This window comes from Falco rusticolus, chromosome 8, assembly GCF_015220075.1.
Source record: "Falco rusticolus isolate bFalRus1 chromosome 8, bFalRus1.pri, whole genome shotgun sequence".
NCBI classification, from domain to species: Eukaryota; Metazoa; Chordata; class Aves; order Falconiformes; family Falconidae; genus Falco; species Falco rusticolus.
The window spans coordinates 29,197,057-29,213,474 of NC_051194.1; positions in this window are offsets into that span (position 1 = coordinate 29,197,057).

Genomic DNA, 16,418 nt, shown 5'->3' on the forward strand with positions numbered 1-16,418 from the left:
CTTACGATAGCAAGGGCCCACAAATGGAAGGGAGTGCCAAAATTTGCTCTCGGCCACTGTAAGCCTCAAACAATTCCTTTTACATTTCGGTATAAAAGCTAGATTTGGAGCAGTGACCTTCAGCCTTCTTCACCAGCCACACATGGTACCCCCTAGGTGAAGGTGCCCCATGGGGTGCTATCAACACTGCAGGAAGCAGGGCTCCCCTGAGCTTCACCATCTTCCCTTCCCTGCTGCTGCCCTCTAATTGTGCTTTTAGAGCAAAGCCATTAACAGCTGGGATGTTTCTGATTAAAGGCGTAATTGCCTTCAAACTGCTGTTAGCTTCGGCTCTTCCTGCATTTTGAAAGCCTTGCATGAAGGGTTAAAATGCACAGACCTAACTAATAATTAGCAATATGACCAAATTTCTGTGCTTGTTCCTAAGCAGTAGCTTTTGTCTGACTGACAAGGTCCTTCTCTGGGGGGTAGGCTGGGTCACAGAAGCCATCAGTCAATTACCCTTTCCCAGTCCAATGATTGCCTTTTCACCCCTCTGACTGAAAGGACTTAACAGTGTTATTCACACTTGCACAAGTGTAAAGCTCTTCATGGTCTTTATGGATAAGAGAGAGCTGCTAGGCTGATACAGAAAGTGATTTTTCAGAGTAAAATATTTAAAGGCATGACAAACCTCTCAGATTCTGTTCTCTAACTAAATGAAGAGAACATATTCCCTGAGGCCTGACCGTAGAGCAGATGCAAAGTTAAAGATTCAGGCTTATCTGAACAATTAAAAAGTAGGTAGGAAAAGACTATGAACCATAGATCGGTATCGTGAAGAGGTTGAGAACTGCAACCATGACTAACTCATGCTGAAGCCAGCAGAGGCTGTAGAGAAAGTGAGCAGAATGTAGAAGTTTGCACTGGATATTTTTAACAACTTTGAGGCTACCCCGAAACCAAAGAAGTGTGCCACGTGTCTGCAGAGAGAGGCGCCTTGCCACTTCATGGGCATACAGCATCTTTATCATGAAGGCAGTAACGATTCTGGTAACATTTACTACCTTGAAGGCTATGAATCTGCACTGCAAGTAATCCCCTAACCATGTTTCACTGACCTCATTTCCGAAGCTTTTATTTTTACAGGTCATCATAATCCAGTTCCTTTTCTTCTCTCTGTAAAGGAGCGTGGGTGTGTGTATAAAGATGCTACTAGGTCTTGGGTCACTCCCAAATTGTGCTAGACACTCTGCCACCAGCATGTCACACTGCCCCTTGAAAAAGAGACACAAAGGTGGAGTAAGATAGGGGATGGACTAAACCAGATGTGCTAAGTGCTAGGTGTATAAAGCGATAAGAACTCTGGCACTGGCCCAGCCAAGTACTTGTGTCCAGGTGAGCTCTAGCTGGCGAGCAGTGCTGTCAGTGTCAACAGGTGATCAAACCTCAGGGTGTGGAAGAGTTGTGTAGCCCATGGCCATGCTGCTGAATGCCTTATTGGTCACATTACTATAAATATATCGCATTTCCACCCTTTACTACCAGTTTTCTCCCCAGTGTCACCACAAGAGCAGAATGAAAGAGGACTGAGAGTTCTTGCTCCAGCAGACCATAGTGAGATCGCTAATCAAAGCCTCAACAATGCTTTTAATTCCTGCCCAGTATTAGTCAACCTACAGATAATCATATCAGTGAGGTGTGACTTCCTCCACATCGGCAAGAAGCTCATCCTTAAGCAGAAGTAGATTAGCGGGGAACTTTGCTACTCCTCTACTTGTAAGCCTTGAGAGTTTATGCACATAGCAGGTGACCTATTCCTCATCACAGGCATGCAAATGCCAGACATCAAAGAACACTTCTAACTGAATTCTCAGGATAATTAATTTTCACCAGAAAGTGTTTTAACCTTTTAATCCATCTAAGCTAATAGATAGTAATGGCCTTCATTATTGCAACATCAGAACAGCTCCCCATCTTTTAGCACATGAAGGCCTGTCACCGCTTTTTTGTGCGGTAAGGAAGTACTAACCACCCTCTTGCACAGAGGTGAAGCACCGGCAAATGCCAACTAAATAAACTTTTCAATTTTACGTACGGAACTCTGCCTGATAAGGCCACCATTTCTGGTGGACACCTTTCTTTCCTTGGAGAATGGCTTCACACGGCCGAGGGGTAAAGTCCCACCACTTACACGAGCTGTCGTGCCAGCACGTGCCCCCGCCAGCAGCAGCGGCGGTGGAAAGGCAGTTTTTCTCCCAGCTCTGCCAGCAGCATTACAGCTTGGTTCTGCTCTGCTCCGCCAGCTGAGGTGCTCGTTTGGTCGCTGCACTGGGAGCGTAATGCGCTGTTCCTTCTCAAAACAGACACTTCCTTCCACACAAATTAATTTCGGAAGTTTCAAACTGCCATTTCCCACAAAACATTGCCTATCTTTTCAGCATCTACGCAGGAAAGACACTCACTCTGGCTCCAGGGCGCTGAGAAAAGCCAGAAATGACCATTAACCCTCAGAGAGATCTCCCAATTCGTACAGTGCTAAGCATCAATAGCAGTCTGGCAGCGTCCTCACAGCTCAAAATGGGCTTGAACCAAAATTCCAGATCTAAGAAACCTAAATTCCCTTTGGCCTGATGAGTCAGCGTCTGGAATTCAAACCAGGATTCAAATCCAAGTTTACAAGTTTGATAGTTGATGTAATGAAGCAAACCGGTGCCTTGGACCTGAATTTCCTGAGAGCCACAGTCCAAACCTCTCTGCTGAGCCGGGCAGCCCAGGCACAGCACAGATGTTGCAGGCAGTCACTGATCCCCTTTGTCAGAAGAAAGCAAAAAAAGTTGCCATAATGCGAGGCAGCACTCAGCAGTAATCTGTTCTCTACATCTTTTACTTTCAAGAGCAGAAAAATTCACTAGAGTAATGCAAAATTAGAAGTTGTAAAGGGTCAAATGAAAAAAGCCCACCCAGTATCACACCTCTAATTTCTTTAGTGAATCACAATGCATAAGGGGATTTCTGTTGTCTTCCAAGTCTGACAGCAGAGATTGGATTTATGCAAATTATAAGGTTAAAATAATTAGAGATAGGTCAAAGGTATAAATCAAACAACCAAAGCTGACATGTCTAAAATTCTGCATGCTAAACAATCAAAGTGTTTAAAGTCAAAACATTTATTGGTGCTTATTTACACAGAGGAAAATTTAAGGAGGGGTTTGCTAAACTACCTGGTTGTTGAAATCATTTTTTGTCTGTCTATTTACAGGTCTCACAAGGGAAGACAAAGCCCTGCTCTCATCTGTGTTTCTGCAGCACAATTAATGTTTATGAAGTTGCAAGTGAAAACTTCAGTCCCCTTCCACATCTCTAATTTAAACACAGCAAGCAGAAATTATTTAGGAACAAAAGGCTGCAGCAAGACTAAAGTTGAAAAAAAAAATCTGCAAAAACCTAAAAGTATATGGAATCCACTTACGCATATGCCATGTTGCTTGCATTTTGTCACACCGCTGTGACTGAAATGCTATGTCTGTAGCCTGCAACATGTAAAACAACAGTAGGAGGCAAGTTGTACTCTTTCACACTGATACAAGTCTACAAAGGCTGTGCCGAAAACCACCCAGGAAATGGATCACCACAGCTCTGCAAAACAGTACGTCTTCAGCCCCAAAGTGGTGAAGAGGGTGGTGAAAACAAAGTCCCAGTTTAAGGAGGGGAATAAAAAATTACAACCCTATTTTTTAAAGATTAAAAAGTAGTGCTTCCTTTCTGTGGAAAAGCCACTGTTTCCTGGTAGAAAAAAAAAAAATTGTCTTGAAAACTAAACTACTTTTCTTCGAAGTGCCCTTTCATCAGAGTGATCACCCAAGAGCTCTTCAGAAGGGCTGGATCAGTCCTGCCTCAAATCAGGGATTTCAATACAAAAGGAGAACATCCAAACAGCTACTTTACGGGGAAAGTAAGCCACTGAATAGCTAACCTAACATAAACGTAACATAGCAGGAAACTTCACAGCACAAGATGAAATTTTTCAGGTTCGGGCTCAGATGTTCCATGAAAGGAAAAAGCTATTTTGTGGGTAGCTGTAGAGAAAAATAATTTGCCATGGAGTGAACTTGCTGATGACTTGCCTACATCTAGGTCCCTTTTTTCATAATTGTTTGATCAATGTCCTATGAATAGATGGAAATAGAGTGCCTGTGAGAAGAGACACACATTTCACCTATGCATTTGTGTTATCTGAAATGATACGCACCGTAGTCAATATGAAATTAATATCCCTCTTGGTTAGTTTATGAGTAGAGTAGGATTCATATAACATTAAATATTACATGGCAGAAAACAGATCCCTGCACCTTTCATGGTGAAATAAATTACCAAATATAACTGTACATTGACTTTTGCTAGCTAACATAGTAAATAAGTAAATAGATAAATGCATCTTTTAGTAGTCTGAAGTTTTTGTCCCTGCACTTATCAGGTGAAGAGGGGAGGGAAAATAGAGCCTGAGTTTACTTTATGACTTTTTTTTTTTTTCTCATATTATGCTTGAAATATCCGTGACTGATAATGGCCTGCATTTCCTAGCAAAGAAATAGTGCCTTTTTCAAAACACTGAAAGAAGTGGCACTCATGAGGTTTGCTCCCTTCCTTCTCATTGTATGGCAGGATAATTTTACTCATACCTGATCCATTTTGTTTCTTCAGTTCCACTTGGGTCTTTTCCCTCGTCCATCTTTGCCTTCTCCTTGTACTTTGTGATTTATTTGGCTTCACAGTTCCTTAAAATGTTCCCTGTTTCAAAACCCCTTTAAAATAACATATTACACATATTTACTACTCCTTATATTAATTTATTTTAAGGCACTTTTTGTCTTACAGTTTTCAAGTGACTTCCAATTTCCACTCTCAGATGACTTCCCCTATGACTTAAGTCCATTTAACACAATATGCACACATAGCAGTTTAGGGAAATTACAGAAAAATTCTTGCAAATACTCCACATCGGTGAGGCAACGCTCATGCTGGAGCAATGTGAAGGAGATCTGTGTTTATTACAACCATCCTTTTCTTTCATTTGGTTAGAGTTGAGCTGGGCAAATGTTTCACAATGAATTATTTACTTGTTAAAGTAATCTTTTTTTTGTTTGGATTATTTGTGAACAGTTTACAATTCTCTCATTAATTATTTGAAATAATTTGCTTAATAATTTCATGATCCACCCACGTGCATGAGCCAAGCTTATATATAAACTTTCTGTTTGGAATAAACAACTCAAAGCACATTTGAGTCTTCTGGGGGCATTATTTTATAATTATGGCCATTATCCTGAGGCAGTAAAGGGCCACTTAAAAGAAAATATTTCAAAAATATACAAATTAACTCAGTTCAGAGATTCTTAATTTATATTTAGTAGAAAAATCAAGTATTTCATTTAGAGATATGAAATTCATATAATTAAATTTAATTATATCCTGAAAAAGTTATATACATAATTGATGAGGTAGAGGCATATGTGTTTATAAGGACTATTTTTCCTTTTTCCAGCTAAATAAAGTTGAGAAGAAATATCATATAAGATACTTCAGGGATGCCATTCTTAAAATATTAAAGGTACTTTATTTACTACAGCAACATCCTTACCAGCGCTATAATAAAAGCTCTGTCTGTGTTTTCATTCTTTACCCTAACTTCAAAAATTTTATGTATAGCCCTCATAAAAACGTACTGTGGTTTAAAATTTAGCTTGGAAATGAAACATAAAAGAAAGAAAAGTTGTTTAAATTTTACCTTTTTTTTACTATTTAGGTACTAAAAAACAGTTACAGAAAATATTTACAGACGTATAGAGGCAGCTTGTACCTCCCTCCTAGAGAGAAAGGACATTTTTGGTTTATTGTTTCCTTCAATTAACAGCTGCTCACTGATCTCTAAAGCCTAAGCTTTTAAACATATGACTCAAAAGGCACAAGTCAGATCCCTCCAAAGTATGTTTGCTTTTTTTTAAAAAAAGGAGAGATTTGAGTCCTTGAAGATTTTCAGAACTCGACAGGACAAAATCCTGAGCAATTCTTGATCTCCTGTTAGTCCTGCTTGGGGGAGGAGGTTGGACCAGATGACCCTCAAAGGTACTTTCCAAACTACATTTTTCGAAGATGCTGCGAGTTCACAAACACTGGGAAGGAGTTGCATTTGGAAAGGGCTGAAGCTTTGATTCCAAACTTAAGGTATAATTTTTTTCATTTTTATTTGGATTTTTTTTTTATCTGTATCTTTTTAATCAAAGAAGTTAGCTGCCATTTTTCTTCTGCAAAAGTGCAATTTTCGTGGCAAGATTTCTGGTGATCCCATAATAAACTCCTAATAAAGACTTGGTTTGTGGGTTTGTTTTCTTGGTGTTTTTTTAACTTAAATAGTCTGTAGACTACCAGTTTACAAAAGAACTAAAAGCTTTGAGTAGTTTGACTGAAAGAATTAATAACTGTTATTTTCTGAATGGAAACATTTGATTTTGAATGCTTGTAAAATACTTTGCTTTTCTGAAGCACCTAAAATCTAAGATTCTGAAAGCCTTTGCTGACATGTATTTTGCTCTTCAAATACTTCTGTAAGAAGGGTGAGAAGTGAGGTTAAGAGAGACTCAAAATACACTAGTGAGAGACTCCATGACATTTCCAACCTCCTGTTCTTCTGCTCTAGCCGCTAGAATTATTCCCACGCTCAAGTTCAACATCTGCACTGGTATGATAAACCTTTGGAGCTATTGTTGTCCCTCAAGTTAAGGACATGCATTTTAGACCACCTTTTTAACTAAGCCACCAACACTATCGAGGAGAAGTTAGTCTACAGACGCAACAATCCAGGCAGCTTTATAAGGTCCCTAAATGTATATTTACGTGATAAATGGTAATAGGCTCGTCACGCGCCCATCACGTGCACAAAGCAACAGCACACCAGCCATTCCCAAGGCTTCCTGCAACTCCACCCCATGTTCAGCAATACTAGCTGCAGGTGGGCCAGTTTTGTCATTAAGCCAACCTTGATGCTAGGTCTGTGCCAATAAATTGGATCACTCTTAATGTTGTTCTACATTACCATTGCATCTGAGCCAAGTCTGTTTCCCAGGCAGATTAGATCAGATCAGATCACTCTTAATGTCACTCTACACTACTGCCGCTTGCCCACAGCTTTGTTGGAGAACTGTCAAGACATAGATAACACCCAAGCACACATGTTATTAAATAAGATAAGGTGAAACACAGCACAGGAATTCCTGCAGTGTTACTGTACCAAGAAGCAGCTCTTCTGCAAGGCGGTTATGCTTTGCTGGATTGTTTATTTAATCTCTTGGCAGTTTCTCAGTGAGATGTAAGTCTGAGTTCCTCAACTACACGGCACACTCACAGCTGCCGGTAAAGGCTAGATCCTTTCCTAGGCTGTTTCCTAAGAAGTTTCATGTCACTGTAGAAGTCTTTCAGGGAGAATTAACCAAGTCTAGAGCCAACATGATAGATGACAGCATGTTTTTTTCACCTCGGTTTCAGTAACTTCTTTAATTCAAAGAGCTGCTAGAACAGACTTGAGCCGCAGAGTGTTTTTGTGCTACAAGGCAATTCACTGTAAACCGCCAAAACCAACCTGGAACGACCAACTTAAAAGAATTTCAGCTCAAGCTTCCCTATTTTATTCCTTCCTTCCTTGACTTACTACACTGTATTTGCCTTCCTAATGGCTTCAGAAATTTCACACAGTGAGGATCTTGGACATCCGAATTCCATTTGAAATTCTCTCTTGCACAGGGGTTCAGTTTTGGATACATTCGTTGCTCCTTTCTTGTCTATTTGAAAGCAACCGGCACACTGTCTGCTCTCACACCATCTTGGAGATCTCTGGGGTACTCAAAGCACGATGCTACCTCTAGGGAACAGCAGTGTGACTTGTAGAGATTCTAGAAGCAACAACACATCATCATGTCAGCATGCCTGGATTGTTGTCAGTACCAGCACTTACTTATTCAAGGCCCACACAGAAGTCTCTCCAGACACCAAGACATGCCCATGAAGTGTATTTAAAGATATTACTAGAGGGCAAAAATAATATTTTTCATCTGTCTAAATGATCATCTGAAGCAGAATGCATATACTGCACCTGAAATCCTCAAGGCAAAGATTAAAGCTAAATGTGCTTTCTGGAATGCCAGTATTCTCCTGTCTTCTCAAGTAAAAAATGGCAAGTATGGAAATAATAATAGAAAAGCATTCTCCCCTTGATATCAGGCAGTAAAACAGTGACTATGGAGTCACAACAGACTTAAAAGCAACAACAAACTGTGAAAACGTGCAGAAGGGCTCTGTTCTCTTTGCACCATGGCGCCCAATCCAGCAAAGGGATCTCTGCACACCAGCTTACCATTCCCTCTGACTAGCTACACCCAACCTAATGATTCAAAGACTAATTAGAGCATTTACTTTACATCCCATTTGCTGCAGTAACAGTGAAACATTATCTAGATAAAGCTCTTCCTGCAGGGGCCAGGAAGGGTATACCATTGAGAGAATTTTAAATGAAAGGAAAACTGAAATTTCCCTTAAACCTTCTCATAAGCGCATCAGCTTGCATCCATGCCTGTAAAGGCTCAGTACTCTAGCCCTGACCCAGCAAAATACTAAGTGTATCCTAAAGATTAAGCACAACTGGTCTCAGCATTTGCAGCTTCTGCAGTGTTCATGTCTTTAAAGTTAAGCACGCAGTTAAATGATTTCAGAACAGAGCCTTGTACCGCTGCCTGTGACTCAAGCAGTTTGAATGGTATCCATTAGCATGTGTATTCAGAAAAGTAAGGAAAAAGAAGCTAATTGCACAGCAATTTACGTTCCTTCTTTCCTGTTGTTGTTGACATAATTCCTTATCGTTTCTAATTACCTGGAGAAAGGGGAAAACTTGAAACTTTTAGCTGTCTGACATAAACCTGTCAGTTCCTGTCATAGCTAAATTTTGTAAATGCCACAGTTGAGCAAACAGACTCACTGTAAAATTCAGAAGATGCTGGAATATGTACATTTTAATACTGCTTTTTAAACTAGATAATCACCTTTAATAGTCATTTCTTTTTGACTACTGTATCACTAAGAGATTTACTGTACTAGATGAGAGATCTGGCACTCAAAACCAGACCCTGCTTCGGTATTTGTCATTCCCTAATGACTGCTTTTATTTACCATTGGATGAAGTACACTCATTAAACTACCCAGAGCTTCCTTTTCTTCTGCGTTGCCATTGTGGAATAAGCAGAGTACTGGCTGTATTATTTTTTTTCTTCCAATTTGGTTAGCCAAATGGCCCCACTAACGCTTGTGTTGGCACAGCTGAAGAGGTACTATGGGAGGGGAATGAGGAGCTGGAGGGCAGAAGCCAGCATCTCCTTAAATCAGAGCTGCGGCTGCAGAAGACAGTCGATGAAATCTAAGTGTTAACCTTTAGAAAATAGGCAGACTGCAAACAAGAATAATTTTTATGGGCCAGACCCTACCGGTTTTACTTATGTTGGAAGTACTATTGCCATTAAGTGTAACTGTATGTGTGAATTAAGAAAGCAGTATTTGGATTTTTATTTATGTAGTCTCCTGTGCAATAACCCCAAATGGAAATGCATTTGTTTAGTTTTTAAATGCACTCCAAGTTTTACCATTACAAGAGTGGCACTGCCTTTACACTGCTTTTCTGCAAAATAAATATACTGTCTTCCCTAAATACACTGTCTTTCATTTCAGCTCCTCATTACTACTTCTTCAGATTTTTTAATCTACAATGCAAATAGGCGGGTTAATGGTCATTACACACTGTTTCTCTATCTTCCTGATCTTAATTTAAAACAGATACAATGCTGTCTTGTGAGTACATTGGTTTTCGATGTTCTAAATAGATTTTTAGTGTAGATACTTGTTCCGACTCCATTATTTCCCCTTTCACCCTAAATAAAATTTTCCCAGATCACTGTTCCTACTGCAGAGAAATACATTTTCTATTTTGCCTTGAAAGAAATGTGAAAAAGGAAAATGCTGATGGCACAAGAAGCAATTTGAATCCCATGATAGAAAACATAGCCTTAGCAGACAATGCACAGTAATAAATAATAGTATAGGAACACTTTTTTTTTTTTACCAGAAGAGAAATGCAAGGCACACATTTTTAAACAAATAAATGTTTCCTTTTGCCCTTTTTTGGCAGTAAAAAAAAGGTGGTAGGAGGCAAGAGAATAGATCTGAAAAATACATACCCTGTCTATCATTCAGTAGCTACAGAACTGGTTTTGTTTTTTAATAATGTGTATTGGTTCCACTATTGTACAGACTACATATAAAGGATGGACAGCAGATAGAGGTTAGGTGCTATTACAACAAGTCATTTTCCTCTAGGTGCTTTGGTACCCTTTGCTCTTATTTTCATTGTCTTTATCCTGTGTGTAGAATAGCAAAGGAAGGTGTATATCTTACTCCTGTGAATGTGTTGGGCTGTTTGTTTTAGGCTTTGCTGCAAGTAAATCAGATTTAGTAGGAGTGATTCACCAGGTACATATTCTTCCTTAAGTGTAATAGCACTGTACAAGACTGGAGTTTCAGGGATGACAAAGCATACATTAAGTGTTATCCAAGAGGATAGTTCGTGTCCTGTGTGACTACCAGAGCTTATTACATTGCTCTTGATGTAACAGGATGAATTTAAAACTTTGTGAAGTGCTGCCTTGTGACTGGCAAACTACTTCTGACACGAAGCTGAAAGTTGCTGCTATTTAACGGCTCTTTGGTGACCTTTCAGAAGAGAAAGGATGGCCTTGGTCCAAGTTGTAGCACACAGACGTCCATATCGCTACCACAAGCAGCTTCCACTCTGGAGGAGAATGAGTTCAATCGTTCTTGTGGGTAGGGATTTCCCGATCAGACCCCATCTTTCAGATGCACTAATCACAGCTCAGCTATGTTTTCTCATTCCTTTTCTTGGTATTACAACTCAGAACATAAGCTTCATGGCTAATGATGATTAGATGCACAGATGATGATGATGCACAGATCACTGGGCATTTTTCTCATTTTTCTCATCTAACTTCTTATGCAAATGATCTTAGAGAACAATCAGCTATTATTGCTTATGAGTATTATTGCCACCAAAGTACAACACAAAGTGAACACAAACAAATAAATGGACTCATCTGAAACAGATTCACAATTTGGCTTAATCAGGCCTTTTGAAAGGGACCACATCACTGAAGCAACTTCATTAAGAGTTGATTTTTAAGTCACACCATTTCTGTGCTGCAGACAGGCCAGTTAAATGTCAACAGAGAGGAATATTTTAAAAAGTTTACACTTGTATTACAGAGAGTATATATCTTCTTTGGCTGTTGGCTGCCGTATGTGAAATTACCACTGTGGGCCGGAATGCAGCCACTGAACCTTCACCCACGTAACCCACAGACAAGAAAGAATGCTCCCACATCCCTGGCTAGTCTATTAACAGAAATGTTTGGTGTATCTTTGGCTATAAGAAAAATTCCCATTTCTTTTTAGTTCCTCTGTGAGCTTTTGCAGACATTTTCCCAGATTTAGCTGGTGCACTCTATGCTATCTGACTGTTACCTTCCCCAGGTGGGGGCCACCTATCCATAGTACATTAGTATGTTCTGTATAATAGAAGCTATTATTCCTATTAATATTTTTAATGCATAGTTACGTGTAAAATACCAGAATATGCTGACAGCTCATGTCTAATCACTGCTGTTGCAACAAAATATGCTTTATTTTACGAGTATACACACTGGCTCTTTTCTTTCTAGTTATTGTCAACTATTTGCCGCATCAGAAAGAGAAAGAAATAGGCAATCTGAAACAAGAAAAAATTATAACCAACAGAAATTAGCTCTCTTACAGATGAGTTTATTTCTTTGAGCATGAATGGGAAGGAATGTGTAGGAGTGACACAATAGGAGAAGAGCTTATACGGTCTCTTTTTAATGGAATCAGTATCTAGTGTATATAGACTGGAAAATATGCAAAGGCATACAAAGCAGAAAACTGTGAACAGGCTGCTTAGAAATCACTGGGTAGCAGTGACCATTAGGTCATCTTATTAAAGATGAAAAATGGCTTGGCTTTGAAATAAAAGCCCGTTGCATCCTATTTAATATCTTGATGCGGTTGCAGGAACATAGAAGCAAAATACAAAAGCCAAAGTACAACCATAAATACATGAGGAAGCAGCAACATGGAAATACTTCCTACGTATGTTAGTATTAAGTAGAAAGAGTTAGTCCAGGGAAACAAATCAAGTAGCAGAAATGTTTTGTGCTGGTTTTGTTCAAACCCAGATCCATTAGTGATTTACCTTTGAAATCAGAGTGGCTGGCAAGTGTCTAACAACTGAAAATGGCAAACAAAAATAATCTCTAAAGGGCAGTACAAGGAAATCCCAGGCTATTTGAAGTTGGGCTGACTCCTCCATAATTAGGAGAACAACTGAAAACAATAAACACCTATAAGACAACAAGCTTCCTAAAAGTCAATTTCTTCTAGGACAGGTTAATAGGCTTCTGAGCTCAGGACTAGTTTTAGATTAACCTCAGAAAACCTTTTTACACAATCTCTTCTGATACTGTCAAAAATGAGCTAAGGTGGTACAATCTCAATGAAATTATTGTACAACTACTAAAAAAAAAAAAATCCACAAAACTGTTGGTTTACTGCCAAAAGGAAATGATGCACTGAGTAAAGTTCCTGCAAGAGCCTAAGCTGAGCTCAGTGCTATTCAGCATTTTTATGAATGACTTGCATGATGGAAAAAAACACACAGTAATTAAATTTGCAGATAATATCAGGCTGGAAGGATGCATTAGGACTGTGAAGGACAGCATTAAAATTCAAACCTTATCTAAACAAATTGAAGATACGAATAAGATACAATGCAGTGAAGACAAGCGTAATATACTGTATTTATGTAGAAATCATCAGCTGCGCAAACACAACATGGGGAACACCTAATTACACTACGATTAATTAGAATAAAAATGTGGAGGCTAAAGGATTTCAAACAGAACACAAGTCAGTATTTTTTTTTCTAATAAAACTACCCTCCTACTAGGGTGTGCAATGAAGATGTCACACACAGGACATATGAAGTAGCCCTCAGCAGAATACAGCCTGAGGCTGGAGCACTGTATGGAGTTTAATACAGCAAACATCAAGAAAGATATGAGGCAGCTGGACAGCTGAGAGCAGCGAGAAGGATCAAAGGTTTGAAAACACGTTCTGTGAGGAAAGGTTGAAAGAACTGGGTCTGTTTAACTCAGCCAAGACTCAAGGAGACATAACAACAATCTTCAAATAACAGACAAGTTTTGGAAGAAGTTACTCTTACTACACACTCTGCTAATAGACAGGATTATTTAAGGACAAATTAGACAAACATTAGCCAGGAACGAGTTAGAATAATTAGTCCCATCTTGAGTGGGCAGAGGGATCTCTCAGAGTACCTTCCAATCCTGCCTGCTGTCCTTGTCTTCTCAACATTATTTTGAAACCTCTATTAAAAGCACACTCCTTCTGCCCATGAAAATCTAAGAAAAATAACAAAAAGATCACTATGATAATTTATTTTTAAATTTCTATTAAAGAGTAAAAATTCCAGAGTTATTTTAGAAGGGCTTCAGAAAACACCAAGTTACCCTTAAGTTACTCAAAATCAATTGTAACTTTTTAGGCTAAACAACAGTACACAGACCTAAAAAGGGAAAATATTGCAATTACTGCAGATGTGCAATTGAAGCAATGACACATTTGAGGGAATGAATGACTGATTCTAGACATTCTGATCATATTATTGTCATCTGTCTGCCCATTTTAAAAGTCTACACAAAATAGCAAAGGTACGTTACGGAGGAAACTTAGACCAGAGTTTGTCCAGATGAAGTATTAATTAAACAGATGGCACTGATAATGAAGCTAAATAACAAGAGCGCTTTGCACAATGAAAGGGAATTAACGTGCTAAAGTGTCCATGACAGGATCCATGAGACAACATACAAGGACCTGAAGGTAGAAAGGTAGAAATGAGCAGTAGTTTGAATTCTTTGATGTAGGATGCCAGAAAGCTGGACAGTATCACATGCTGCTTCATCACCTGTACAAAGAGCGTTGTGTTCGGAAGAATATTCTGGGGTCAGTCAGTCAGCAGCTGGACAAGGTACTATTTTAAGTCCGATCCTGAAAAACAGGACCAGAAACCGATCCCGGAGTAGCCAGCAGTGGCTCTTTGGTGACCAACTGCACTTTGGGCTGCCAAGAGCCCTGGAAAACCCAGAGTGGCCATGTACCAGTAAGAGCAGCAGCCACCGGGAAGCAGCTGACTCTGAAAATCGCATCTAAGAATCTTTCTCTCAGCAAAGTGTTAAGAATGAAAGCACTCCGTTAGTTCAGCAGAGTGTTGTTTGCTCTAGTCATTATTTTGAGTCTGCTGGCTTTTAGCTGCACTTAAGCAAAATTAAGTGAAGCATCCCTTTCACTTCGTTTTACGGCAGACAAAATGGGAAGACTCACCTCACTATCATTCATCTATTATGTTGTCCCATATTAATTTCCCCTTAGCACCGTCTTAAATATCCTCATACTTACTTCTCCAGGAATTGTTTTTGTATTTCTTCATCAGTTTAGTTCCTCTCTTTAGGACCTTTTCTATTATTTCATATGCCTTTTGAGATGGAATGACTGAGATTGAACACTTTAATACAGGCAAAGGTGTACTATAAATTCCTGTAATGATACCTGTTTTGTCTTAATACAATCTAACATCTCAATTTCTTTCTAGACTGCACCAAACTGCAGCCTTTTCTATGCTGTTCCCTGCAATAACCAAGTATTTTTCTTGGAGTTGTTACAGCTAATTTAGAATCTATCAGGTAGTATGATTAGTTCCAATTGTCCCTTCAGAATCAGTTACCATCAGCTGTCTACCCTGAAGCTCACCTGTCATTTATTACTGAATGTTCAATCACCATTTGATCCTTCTGCATTCTTTCTATCTCCTCCTAGTTAACAAGCCCCATGTAATTTCACCTTGCCAAAAAAAAAAAAAAAAGTACTATTTATTCCCAATCCAAATAATTTTCACAAGTTCCAATATGGGTCCTTACATGACACAACTATTAATCTTTTTTCTCAAGTCCTTATTTCTTACCTTCTTAGAGCTTCCTAATCCACAAGATAACTTTCTTCTTATGCTGAGATGATTTTTTTGGAGTGGCTTTATCCACATAAACTGTATTTATTCCTCTCTTCAAGTAATGAAAGAATTCTAATAGGCTGCAAAGATAATGTTTTCCTTAACAAGAACTATTTTGATTCATTCCTTGATAACAGTTTTATCAAAATGTCTCATAGAACTTCATACCAGCACGATCTCTGCATTTCTTGAAGGTACTAGTCACAAGGCTGAGATTCACTCACTCAGACCATTTGTACTGCCTTCATCTTCCCCTCTTCTCTTTATCTATTTGCTTTACCTTTATGTTTGTCTTTCACTTAGATTTTCAACTATTTGAGGATGGCTTTTACTCCTTTTTATATTTGGACAGTGTATAGAACAGTAGGACTGGAGCCCACACGTACAAGAAGGACCTTAAAAAGACAATAGTGACTTACTGAATGGAAAATGTTTCAAATAAAGTGATTTACTCCTTATCAAGTGCAAACAGACATTTCTATCTCTTCTGCTCAGGTACTTCTCTGCTCAGTCCTGCTACTAATAAAAATAATTCTTTTCTTTCCCAGTGATTTTCCAGCATCAACACTGCACTGATCCAAAAGAATGCTTTTCTTAGATTAACTCGACTGGATATACAAGAAATGAATCTGGAGACCTCTGCCTATGCAGCTACCGTCCTTGGACTTAAGATGGTATCAATTCAGACAATGATTTTTCTTATCTCCACTTCGGAGTAAGTTTTCTCCTCTTCCCAAGAAGCAATTCAGTATAAAAACTTCCACCATCTTGGTACATTCTTCTCTGCTATCAATAAAGTGAACTGCTTGTTTGCAGAAATAAATGACGCTTTAAATATTTTTACCAAATAAAATACTATTTATACACAGTAGCAAACAACCTTAGTTGGTTAATTACTGACACTAAACAGTCATAGGGATTGCACCCGGCCACAAAGCTGCCTCAGGCCACTCTGTTGTACACAAGGAACAACTAGGACAGTTAGTTCACAAAATCACTGTTTAGTGGTAAATGACCAACCATGGTAGATCATTACAGTCCCCTGCAGGACTATGCTGTAGTAGTAAGAAGAGTAAAGAAGACCGCAACAGAGCAGATGCCCAGGGCATACTTGGAAGATGGCAGGCAAATGAGTCACAATCAAGGATCCCATTTCCACTTCCACCACTTGATT